Here is a 13,990-nt window from a genome sequence, read left to right as displayed (position 1 = left end):
AATACTAGCATCCAATTTACTATTACAAAATTAAAGAAAGAACAAAACACAAGAGAGGGAGCGACCCCTCTCATGGTTCGGCCACTAGATGATTTCTCTATAAAATTTTTTTTTTTAATATTTAATCCTACACATCATCTAATCATGCCATGAATTTAACTTTTTTGAATCAATTTCATATAAACACATCAATTATCACAAAATCTCTAAATCATGTTATCAAAGCTTAATTTTAGGGATTTAGTATACCAACCTCAAATTTGCAAATTTCTCAAATTAATATCTCAAATCACTTAGAAATTTCGTTTATCATTCTTTGAGCAATCTCCTCTTTCTACCAAGAAAATCAAATCAAAAATAAAGTTTTCGCTTTAAACATGCATTAAATCAACAATAGAAAACATAATTATGAATAACTAAATTCTACACACCGAATATCCAAACTAGACTTGAACTGAATGAACCAAAATCAGTGTAAAAGAGATTGATAATTTTCATTGATTTGGAAATAACTCCTTACCTAGCTTAAATTTCTCATGAAACTTAGTGGCATTAGAAATTAGACATCGAAAGCTTTCCAACAGTATCTTATGAGCAAATATTGAAGGTTAAATGAGCCTTGCATCAGTCAAATCAAGGAAAAAGCAATTGAACCAAACCGGGTCAGTGCAGGAAGCCTAAGTCGCCTAACCTAAGTGGGCCAGCCATGGAAGGACAGCCTGCTGCCCAAGGCCCAACGATCGAAATTCCGTTTCCTACATCAAAATTCTTACATAAATATCCCTAGGCCAACTTCTATAAATTCAAGCCTATTTCCAACTCCAAAATAAACTAAATTTCACTCTTGCTCCTTCCAAAGTACATTCTAGAAGCCTTAGTTAAAACATTTCTTTAGCTTTCTAGCTCTCTTCTCATTCATCCACTTTTCTTGAGTGTTCTAAGTGAGCAGGATGATATTCCTCTAGCTCACTTTTCCCTTAATCTCTTTCTTTAGCTTAGATTTTTAGGTTTTCCTATCTTTGGCTTGGAGCCTCCTTAGTCTACTAAGCCTATACAAAAAGTCTCCTATGAGTCTAGACCCTCCTTGGTCATCCAAACCCTATTTGACTTAGATTTCTTCTTGAAATCTAAATCGTACTAAAGCTCTAAGATGGAAAGGTCTTAACCTCCCCCATCCACTTAAGGAGAAAAATTTGAGTCGGTCTTCCCTCCGGTCAACCATCCAGTCAGACACATCAGTCTCGCCAAATGCCCAGGTAAATCCTCTATGACTCTTAACTTTTAATATTACTCTCTTATTCTAAATGGCTCCAAGAGCCTTTCTTTTTCCAAAATGGCAATCCAAAGCCAAAGTCCATTTTAACCAAAATTCGTCGATCTAAAGCCAAGAAAATACATTTTCGGTGATCCAAAGCCAAAATCATTCTTTTCATGAAAATAGCAATGCAACGCCTAAAATATGCCAAATGAGGTCTTCAATGAACCTTTTCATAATTCAAATCAACCAACCTCCATTTCAATATGGGAAAGAACTGCTTCGTCCTGATTTCCATTCCAAGGGATAAGCATGCAAGCTTGAGTCTCTAAAATCGAGTTGTGGACCAAATCCACCAAAAACTTCTTTTTTTGTCTTCTTTTCTTTTCTTTTTAAATTAAGAGATGTGTGATTGCCCTAGAATCCCCATTAAGGGGCAAAAGGCAGCACTCCCTAATTTTGTAATTTATTTTTACCTTTCACTTTATTTTATGTCTTTTCTTTCTTTATTACTTTTATTTTATAGCTACGTGTAATTGTCCTTCCCTTCATCTCAACTCTATTTTTCATTTGGATTGAATATTAATTAAGGCCAATTAATTGAACATTTCAACTGAAAATCTAGTCCCTGAATCCTTGTTAGTTCGGTCGATTAGTGCACTTTCTTAAATGGAGGCAAATTAGGATTTTCTTAAGTTTACCTCATAATGAAATTTAAATGGCGACTCTATAGAACCCTTCTGTGAACCTAACCTAAATGAGCGTTCCGATCATGTTTAGTGCATTGGACCTCGCGCTTGGGTCGACATCTCACAATAATGTTGGAAATCTCTCTTTAGAATTCACTTACTTGATTTTCTTCAAAATAAATCTCCTACTAACCTTAAGCATGAGAATAAAGTTCAATGAGCATGTTTTAGTGTTAGAGTTCTTCATATCATGGAGTTTAGATGAGGATTTAGTATAAAAGAAGAAGAAAAAATCGAGGAGATGGGTAGTGTGTGGCTAGGGTTTGTATGTAAATACATAATTGTCACGCCCGACTCCAACTACGATGAAGCCAATTCCATCCCATAATGGATTGGCAAGACCCACACGGTTTTGTTTGCAAGTGAAATGGGGAACTTCCCAGGAGGTCACCCATCTTAGGATTTCCATTAAGCGAGCATGCTTAACCCTAGAGTTCTTCCAACTTTCCAAGTCATTCCATCAAAAGGCGCCTCTAACGATTAGTTTCCCCCTTTTCGATATATGATCCGATTCATTCCTGTATCTCGCATTCCACTACCCAAAGCTAGCCTGCCATCCTAGACTTTGCTCTACGCGCCCTCTTAGGATTGCTTTGCCTGGTCAGGATGTCACATGCCCACCAGCTTCCGCATGGTTCATCCTCGAACCATACATCTACTGGAGGCGATCCGGGTCTGATACCAATTGTCACGTCCGACTCCATCCATTAGAGGAATTATCTACTTTAGATCAAGCCAATTCTATCCCAAACTGGATTGGCAAGACCCGCACGGTTTTGTCCCGCAGGTGAAATAGGGAACTTCCTTGGAGGTCACCCATCCTAGGATTTCTGTTAAGCGAGCATGCTTAACTTTGGAGTTCTTCCAACTCTTTAAGTTATTCCATCAAAAGGCACATCTGGTGATTAATTTTCCCTTTTTCGATATATGATCCAATTCATTCATGTGTCCTGCATTCCACTACCCATAGCTAGCCTGCCATCCTAGAAGCTAGCCAAGAGCTTTACCGGGTCGGGATGTTACAAATAATATTCTAGTCTCAAGTACGGCTAGGATTATATCTAACTTTGATTAATGGTTCTTATTCATCTCCATTAAACTCTTATTATTTGCATGATTTCCACACTTCTATTTATTTCTTTTCAGTCACCATTTAAATCCATCTTTTAATGATTATTCCTTTTCACATCTCTACACATTTATTTACAATTATACCCTTATGCACTCAAAATTACCCAAATGCCACTAATATGAATAATTGTAATGATATGCTATTTTCAATATTAGAATAATGCTACCAGTATGCAAAATTGTAATAATATTCCTATTTTTCAACATTACAACAATACCACTAGTATGCTTCTAAAATCTTTTTAAATAATAGTATCTAAATCCAACTCCCGATTGAACATACATATCTTAAACTAGCTAAATCAATTTATATCACTACCAAATTTTACACACATACATAAAATAATAAATGCTACCTACTGGTCATAAATCACATATCACGTCCTAGGACCAGTGATGGTGATTAGGAAGTGCCACTAATTAAGACTCAAGATTTTGAGGTCTTATAAATAAGTGTTTCCAACTTCGTGGTAAGAAGGGAGTTCCACCTCCGTCGACTCCAGTAAGATCTGCACCTGAGGGATTATCTCATCATAAAATGAGTCATTGATTGGAAGTCCTCCTAAGAATTTCAAATTTCAAAGAGAAATTAACTCTTCTCTAGCTGGGAGGAAAAGAGTATTTGTTGAAGCACTCCAATGTTCACATAAACATTGAATGATGTTGGGGAAGTGATCATAAGTGAAGAGCGATGTGAACAAAACATGATACACTTTGGCTTTCAAAAGTAGTTGCTTATTACTTACCAACACATCTTCAAGCCACTTCCAAAGTGTTCGACGAAGGTAAATTCACCAATAAATTTGAAAGGAGGATGGCAAGAAACTTTGTTGTTGTTGATACGATTTCTCAAAAGCGAAAGATTATTTGATGGAGTTTAAAGCGAGTGAAGTGAAGATTGCAACAAACGGCATTGTATGCACTTAACTACTTCATGTGAAAGCTGGAATTCACATGTACGTTCGATAGTCCAATCCATAAGGTGAAGAGGGTCTACTTTGCTTGGTGCTTTAGCTCCAAAATATTCATCAACGGATCTTTGAAAAGTGAAAATCATTACAGGATTTGAATCCTCTTCGTCATCACTCAAAATTTCATGCTTTGAATTTTGTGAAAATCGAAAGATCAATTATGTGAACGAGCTTGATGAAATCTTAAAAGCAATTGACTAGCCAAGAAAGAAAAATCAAAAGATGACTTGTTAAAAAAAATAATTACAATAGTTTCATGATATATGAATTTAGAAAAAATTAAATCAAGCAAAATTCATGCAATCAACCATGTTCAAGTCAAATTAAATTTGCTAGTTGCTGGTGATTATTAAATTGTGCAAGCATGTGAGGTATTTGCTAGTTGCTGGTGATTATTAAATTGTGCAAGCATGTGAGGTTACTATCCATGGTCATCAATTAAGAAATTTCAAAAAAAAAAAGAGGGCATATGAAGATCACGGTTACAAATCAGTACAAGGTTCCAATGGAGGGAACCCCACCCCCCCCCCCCCCCCCAAAAAAAAAAAAAAAAAAGAAAAGAAAAGAAAAAAAGAAAAAAAGAGAAAAAAAGAAATCAACACGTTAGGAGTCAGGCCATGTAAATCAAGGTGTGCGTATAATTCATGTGTTAGATGCACATGGAAGCGTGCACTAAAGGAATCGATAAAGAATTCAAAGTATGAAAAGTTGTTGGTGTTGTCATGATGATGCAGGACAGGGAATAATTACTCAGATAATTAGCGAAGCAGAATTACAAGCATTATCTGGGCATGAGGAGCATTGCTCCTGCTCAGAAGATAAGGGTCAAATCGTATCATATGATCAGTGGTGCCAATTACTTGCCATTGATTTCAAAAAAAAAAAAGAAAAAAAAGCCAACTCAGTTAATGGATTTGCACAAGACAACAATTTGAAGAAAGGCGAAGTCCATTCAAGTGAAGTCATAGGTGATGACATAAGCATAAAGTTTCATTAATTTGTTTCCAGTGTGTTTATTAAGTGCGCAATTGAATTTAAGTAGCCATACGCAATTACGTGTTTAAGCCATTAAAGGAGAGATAAAGAAGAAGATCAAAATCTAAAGAATTGAACAGGTAACAATAATAAATAAAAAAAAAGGAAAATATAATCACGAGACGTACCTACACTGTCACTAGAGAATATTTAACTGACTGTTTCAATTTAATATGCAGAAAGCTCTGGGTTAAAGACAATCCGTAATATATGAAAGTAGGAATCAAGGCAACGTTAGATTTTTAAAACGCCTCTGCTAAGTTTATGAATTGACAAAAATATTATTATCAATTCTATTTTAATTATGATATTAAAATATTATTTTTATTATATTAATATTATAAATTTAATCTCATTGTAATTAGAAATTTATCCTATCATACCACTATATATGTTTAGTTTTAATTATTTTTTACTATCAAGAATTGTTACATCAAATTTTTGCTAATTTGAAATTATTGAGTTTACAGTCATGTCTTCTTATCAATTGCGGTAAGTATAACCTTAACTACTCTCTATTTACAAATTAATATAATAGTTTTTACTTATAGATCTTATGATTTAGATCTATAGATTTATAGATTAACTGTAATTGTTTAGTAATCATGAATAATTATAAATTTACAAGCTTTCCCTCATAAATAGCACTATCATAAAATATCTTAAAGAGATGGACCAACAATTAGAAAAATTTTATTTATTTATAGATTAAAATTATATAATAATTCTTAATTAGATTGATTATATTAGTTTCCTTAATCATTTTATTTTTATTAATTAACAAATCTTGTTTCATTATTTTTCCATTGTTAAGAGTTGACAAAGGTTTGACAAATATGTTAGCAACGGAATTTATTCCATTCTAAAGTTATAACATAAATTGATTTTTTCTTCCATTGCTGAGAGTTGGTTCTACAAACAGGTTAGCAACGTAATTTTTATCCACCGCTAAAATTACAACCAAAATTCAGACCCTATTTTCGCTGCATATCTCTTCTCCGCCACATCCTTTGGTATGCTTATACTTCCCTTTCTCTTTCCTTTCTCCCTTTTATTTTATATTTTATTAATAAAAGTTTAAATTTTTATTTAGATTGTAAGATTAATATTTGTTCAAATAATATATTTTATTTTTTATTTTTTTAGTTTCAAGGATTTTGATGGAAGTAAGATAGCCATGAGAATTTTAATATTGAAATTATAATATAATAAATTATTATTTTTTCATGTATAAGAATTTCAAATTTTATATAAGTGCGAATGAGTAGGAAATATTAGGTTCCAAACACCCCTGCAGACTTTAATTAAAATAATTAAATGATTAAATAATAAATGATAAATTGATATCTATGATTAACTTAGCTATGTTAGCTAATTCTTATAATATACAATTCTAAAAAAATAATAAAAATAATTCAATTAAAAGAATTAAAAAATTGGTACTTATTATTTAAATTTATTATTGTACTTCCAATAGTTGAACATAAGACGTATGAGTAATATCTTAGTTATGAATAATTTATAAATTATAATATAACTCAATTAGGAATCTTATTAAAATACCAATTTAATATATACTACTAATATAAATGTTTAATACTTATAGAAAAAATCACCATAACAATTTTATTTTTCTTTGGCTATAGGGTTTATTATTATATATCAATAACTTTTCTTCTTATCATTTTACTTCTTAATTTTAAAGATATTATTTTACTTGAATTATGATTATTTTTACTTTCCATATGGTTTCAATCATAAAGTTTTATTTTTTCATTCAATTTTGATTTTTTTTAAAATATTCATTCACTTTGTCTACATAAATATTATAATATTTATAGTAAAATATTGACTAAAAAACACCTAATTAATATACTTAATTTTTTATTCAATAATTTATTATCATTTTTATTATATTAAAGAAAAATCAATAAACTATATTTAGAAAAAATAAAACAACGGTTAAGTATAACGAGTTTTAACGTGCGAAGCACGTTATTAATATTAGTATATATATATCGAGCAATGGTTCCTTTTATATAGATTTATCAACTCTAAATTCGACAAGGATTTAAATTCGAAACTTCAAAATCGTCAAGTATTTCGACTTCTTGAAGGACAAGAAAATAAAAAAAATAGAAAATTCTAATTATAAAAGGATTATAGTTTTCCTTTGGGCTAAAAATATTAATTAGAATATTAAATTGGAGTTGCTAAAAATTTTTAACTTGAAAATACAATTAAAAAAAAATTGGCTCATTAAATTAGGCCATGCAGAAAAAAAAATGAAAATTCATGTCATAAAAAAAAGGGGCATGGGTTAAATTGAAAAAAAAAATTTCAAAATTTTGAGATTTATTCAAACAATTTTATGAATAAATCTCGAGGGGCATCTGTAGACACCTAATTTTATTTAAGTTAATTTAATTATTTAATTAGCCAATTAAATTATTAGTTAGTTAAATTAAATAATTTATTTTAATAACCAATCAAAATATTTAAATGATTATTAAAATAAAATTATTGGATAACTATTATTTACTGCATAATTAAATAATGTAGTAAATTCCAATAAAAATTCACTAGAGGGACCAATTAAATCAAATATTTAGTGAATAAATTAGGCGTCTACATGAGCTAAGTGATGTAGCAGCAGCCAATGAGAGCTTGCCAAGTGGACCAATCAAATTATATACTTGACATGGGGGCTTCCTTTAATCTCTATAAATAGGAGGCTTCTCTTCACATACAGGACACACACATATACAGAGAGAAAGAAAGAAAAGAAGCTTCACAGCTCTGTCAAATTTAAGACTACAAAAAGTCTCTCCCAAGTCTAAAGAATCAAAGTTATTTCAGCTTTAATTCAAGATCAAGTCTATTCAACCCTTGAAATTTTTCAAAGTTCATTCTACGTCAATTCAACATCTAGTCTTTTCGATTGTTGAATTGCATTCAAGATCAAGTCGACTCGATCCTTGAATCGTGTTCGCAACAACAAAGAGAAGAATCAAAGAATAATCTTCTTTGTATTAGGCAATTTCACACTAGAGATTATATCCACTTCTGTATAAATATGATTTGTATTTGTATTTTTGTTTCTTAATTTTTAGAAATAAATTGTACGCAGCTTGGTACTCCAATCTCAATTGGGATGACTGCTTCAACTCCATAGACTAAGGAGAAAGGTGTTTCTCCTGTAGATTTCTGCGGTGTTGTTTGGTATGCCCACATCATATTGTTTAGTTCGCTTGCCCAATTTGTTTTGTTTAATCTTTTCTTTAAGCCCTACAAAAGAATTCTATTAGTGACTGCCGTCAATTCTTTTGTTTGTGGATGTGCCATAGATGTAAAGTGTAGGCTGATCTTTCAATTTTCACAAAAATTGTGAAAATGAGAAGAGTCAAATTGCTTTCCACTATGTGCGACTATTCTGTTCGGTACTCCATATCTAAAGATAATATTGTTTTTTTTTTAAATTATTATATTATTTGGGGCAATTGTAGATAGAGGTTCTGCTTCCACCCATTCAGAGAAGTGATCAACTGCTACCACCACAAATTTCTTTTGCCTCGTTGTTTTTGGAAATGGCCCCAGGATATCTATTCCCCATTGTGCAAATGGTTAAGCAGCTCCCAAGGGTTGTAATTGTGCAACTGGTTGTCATAATACACTTTCATTTTTCTAGCATTTTTTACATGTTCTAATGTTTTGTCTGACATTCTTCTTCATGGTTGGCCAATAATAAACTAGTAAGACAATTTTTCTAATAATGGCATCAGCTCCTTTGTGTGCTCTGCACAATCTTTCCTACACCACTCTAACGGCATATTCTGCCTCATCTTCATTCAAACACTTTGACCATAGGTTAATTTTTGTCCATTTGTACAAGGTTTGATGCTTATAGGCATAGTTTGCTGCCTTTCTAAATATTTTGATCGCTTCCTTTTTAATTGGAAATTCCTTACTCTAGAAATTCCATGATCGATTTCATCCACCCTTGTTGTGCTGTGATTATTAGGGCTTGCTCTTACTCAATGTTGGATACTGTATTTCTAGTGGTATAGAGCTGTTCATCCACCCATTTTTTTATGCTGCCTTTTTTTCCAGGTTATCTGCTTCGATATAGTTTGCTCGAGGAATTCGATTTATCTCCCATTCTTCAATTTGAGACAACAATTGTGTTGCTAGGGTCTTGTATTTCACCAAAGTCGGCTCTTTTACTTCAAATTTTCCTGTCAATTGATTTACCACCAATTGTGATTTAGAATATATGGATAACCGCTCAGGTCTTACCTCTTATGCCAGCTTTACTCCTGTAATCAATGCTTCGAATTCTGCCACATTGCTGGTTGCTTCAAAATTCAATTGCACAGCATATTGAAGTTTAATTTTGTTTGGTCCTTGCAGTATGATTCTTGCTCCATCCCCTACATGGTCGGATGCACCATCTGTATATAACCACCAATTTCATTTCTGCAAACTCCTTTGTTCACCTTTCTCTAAGTTTCCTGTTAATTCAAGGATGAAGTTTGAAAGCGCATGTACCTTCAGCATTGTCCGTGGAATGTATTGTATATCAATTTGAGCCGAATGGATGACTCTACCATTGATCCCGATGTCTATATCCTGTGTAACACTTTTTTTAATGCATAGTTAGTCCGAAAAAAAACTGTGTGACTGAAAATAATGTCTAAGTTTTATAGAAGTGATCAATATTGTACAAGCTAATTTTTCTATGAGAGATTACCTTACTTCCGTCCCTCTTAAAACCTTACTAACATAATAAATCGAGAATTGCTCAATACCTTCTTCCCTAACCAAAATGGAGACTAGTGTTTCTTGTGCTGTAGATAAGTATAAATATACGGGTGCACCTGATTTTGGTCTACAAAGAACACTACAAAAAACATCATTTGGCGATCGAAATTAGTGACCGACGCTAGTTCATCGTTGATTAGCGACCAAAAAATGATGGATAGCGACTACACACAATGGTGAATTCTTTAGTAGTTTAGCGATCAATATAGTGACTAGTGGCGATCAATTCAGAGATGGAATCGACGACGTTTGCCTAATCCATCACTCCGTTTGTCGCCAAGAATTGGCTCCAAACATTGATACTGAAGGGCGACAGATTAGCGATTGAATTTGCGACTTCTGAGTGACATCCTTGGAAGCCATTGCTAAATATGGTGCCTAAATTTAGGCGGGAACTAATAGCGACTGACTAGAGATGGATCGCCGACAGCTTTGACAAACAAAAAGCAAAATTATGTTTATAATAGATTAGCGATCAATCTGTTTAGATAGCGACGGAATAGCAATGCCACGTCATTTAAAATAGTGACCGCTTTTTATTAGTTAATGACCAATTCGGTCGATCGCTAAATTAGTCTCGCCCAATTGTTGGCTCAAGGGTCAAATATTAATCTCGATATTTTGATGATTAAAACAAAATAAATAAATTTAAATTATATTATTTGTGCTAATAATATTTTATGCAGATTACATATGGAAAGTAATAAATGAACAAGGCAAGTCCTACAAACTCAAGGATTGTAAAGACATTTGAAGACCCTAGTGGTTAGACTTTTAGGATTTATTGTAGGATAGAGAGAACATCCAATTATAAGCACAAAAATCAATTTACTCTCACTTTATCAAAAAGGTTTTTCGAAACTATCTCTTTAAAAATCAAAAACTTTTTCTTTCATTTCTTGTTTCATAAAATTTTTTTTTTAGGAAAAGTTTACTTTAATTTTTCGAATTCTCTTAAGGTTTGAAATATTCAAATTACCTAAATTAAAAAGACTTTGTCTCTAGCAATTTTGGTAATAAGAATAAATCGAATAAAGATCTTATGCACTTCATTTTCGGAAACAAAACCTTTTTGAAGATCCAAAAATCTTGATTTTATTTTCTTACCTAAACGAAGGAAGATTATATCTTAATTCATTTTTGATAAATAAAATCCTTCGAAAAAAAGATTTTTCAAATATTTACTTTCGAAAATCTTTATTTTTAAAGGAAAGAAAGATTGTCTCTCATTTGCTTACCAAAAAGATAGAATGTTGACTCAAAAGTTTGGGTGACAAAGATTTCCATATCTTCTAAATAAGGAAAGTCAATATTCTGATTTGAAAAAGAGATATTCACTTTCCAAAAACGAGAGTCACAACCCTCTTTATAAAAAGGCTTTTTCATTTTTGAAAGTGGTGGAGAAAAGAGTTTTCGTTTTAAGAGTATTCGTTCATTGATCATATCTTTTATCTCTCAAAACTTACTTTTTACCCCCTTATTTCTTTTCATCTTAATACTTTACGTTTTATCTTTAAAAGAGAAAAGAAATTTTATAACAACTTCTTTTAAAAAACAGTTCTGATTTCTAAAACGATTTTCTAATCTTAAAAACTGTTTTTTCCTGTGCTTATATTTGCATTTCTATCTGTCTATTTAGATTTTGTAATCTTTAGTAGACAAGTTTGTTTTTATTTGATAAACTTTTGTGTAATAGCTTAGGTGAGAAGCTATTATGAAATAGGTTATCAAGCAACCTTCTCCGTGAGAGAGATTCTAATGTCTTGAATTGAGTTTCTGTACTCTACCAAAAATAGAAAGGGTTGAGGTTAACTAGAACCTTTGGAAAATCTAGTGGGACAAATGGTAGATCTAAGAGTTGATCTATTGCCTTGTACTGTTGGTTTGTCTCTTACCCTTGAAAAGAGATAACTTAGTTGAGGATCTCAAGATGAGTCTTGGGGAGTGGATGTAGGCGAGTTAGTGCCGAACTACTATAAATCACTGTGTTGATGTTTTTATTCTCTGAAGTTCTGCTTGATGCTATTTTGTTCACACTTCTGTTTATATTTTAGAAATGCTAAAGTTGTTAATGGTTTTGATGTTCTAAAACTGAAATAAGCTTTATCTTTTCTGAACATTAGAACTTTGGACTTCTACTAAGTGAATATACCAAGTTCTAAACTGTTTTTCCATTTTCAGTATATTTCACTATTTGGGTTTCTAATCAGTTTTCTAAACTTGATCAAAGCTTTGTGAAGCAGTTCAGATTTCGATAACTGTCTCTCACATAGCTTTCATGTTTTTCTAAACTTTATGAGGAAGTTTTAATCACAATAGCTTTCCATCATAAAGCAGTTTTGATATTAAATAAGACATTGTGAAGCAGTTCTAATTGATAGCTGCACTTTGCAAAGTCTTTCTATTTTCTCTGCATAATGGCTTTGTGAAGAAAGTTCTAATCAATAACTTATTTTCACAAGTGCATTACTTTTCCGCTGCAAACAGAATTCTGAGTTTTATTTTTAAAGTTAATTTTTTATTTTTAGAAAATCCAATTCTCCCTCCCCTTGGGTTGTACCATACATATTCGGGACCCACACCTCTCTCCGCTATCTCTGCTCTGTCTCTCTCTTTTCTCAGTCTCCCTACATTTTTCGGCAAGTAACTGGAGAAGTCGTCGCCGCCACCAACGATTGTCTATAGGTAAGTTTCTTCGATTTATTTTTTTTCGTTTTCTTTATTCTATGATTTGAATGTGTATTTTTTCTTTTTTCTTTTTCATTTTCTTTGTTATGTGAATAGTTTGGGCTTTGTGTTGTTTGTTTTTTACATCTTGATGTTGTTTGGTTCTGTCAGTTATAGTTTTAAGTGGCTGTGGGTGTTTTATATTTTCATTGTAGTTAGTTTCTATTTTCTATATATTGTTGTTGAGTTTTAGTTTTAGTTTTAGTTTGAATAACTAATTTCTAAATGGCTTATGTTGTGTAATTTAGTTTTACTTTGAGTTTTTATTTTAGTTAGTTTTCTCTGTAGTTGGTGTGTAATTTTTGTGTAGTTTATATTGTTAAGTTATTGTGTAATTTAGTTATTGTAAGTTAGTTTTATATTTTCATATTGCTTGAGTTAGTTTTAGTTTATAAGTTAGCTTTAGTTCTTTAAATGTGAATGTTTAATTTAGAATGTTAATGTTTAATTTATTTGATTCTTGTTGGTTAATTTAGAAATGTGAATGGTTTGTTGGATTCTTAAATTTGTTGGTTGTTATATTTAGTTGAATTCTTAAATTTGTAGGTTTATTAGTTTGTTGATTATGTTAGTTTGCTAATTAGTTTTATGATTGGTTTGTTAAATTTGTTGATTCATATTTTACTTTGCTAATTTGCAGTTTGTACCCTAGCAAATTTCTTCAAGAATCATAACTCTGGTTAGCTAATTCTTTCCTTTATATAGATAGTTTGTTAAGTTTTATGTTAGATGTAGCATTTTAATTAGGAAAGATATAAAAAATAAACTTAGCATAACCATAATTTTAATTATAAGTTAAAGTTGTACGGAAAGCTTTTTAAATTGGAGAATTAAAAAAAAAAAACTTAGAATAACCATACTTGAAACTTAATAAAGCAAATAATGTAACTTAATGAATTGCAAGCATAATTAACATATCTATGAAAAAGCATAAAACTTAATTAGCACATATAATATGAAGCATAAAAAAATAATGATAATATGAAGCATAAAAAACATAAAACTTAATAAGGCAAATAGAAAGTTTAATAAAGCATAAAACTTAATTAATACATAACTTATTATGAAGCATACAAAGCATAAAACTTAATAATTAAAATATGAAGCATAAAAATCATAAAACTTAATGATGGAAATCCTAGTTAACATATAACTTAATATATGTTTTGTACATTTTTTGATTGTGCATTGATGGTTGAAATTATTTTATTTTATGTATTTTGTCAATGAATTGTGTTGATTGGAAACCTAGTAGTGGCCATTGACTTATGAAAGTGATTTATTTTGTTTGTGTATGTCAA

Source organism: Jatropha curcas, chromosome 5, assembly GCF_041381405.1.
Source record: "Jatropha curcas cultivar XTBG-Jc1 chromosome 5, XTBG_Jcur_1.0, whole genome shotgun sequence".
Taxonomy (NCBI): domain Eukaryota; kingdom Viridiplantae; phylum Streptophyta; class Magnoliopsida; order Malpighiales; family Euphorbiaceae; genus Jatropha; species Jatropha curcas.
Note: the sequence above shows the minus strand (reverse complement) of the source record.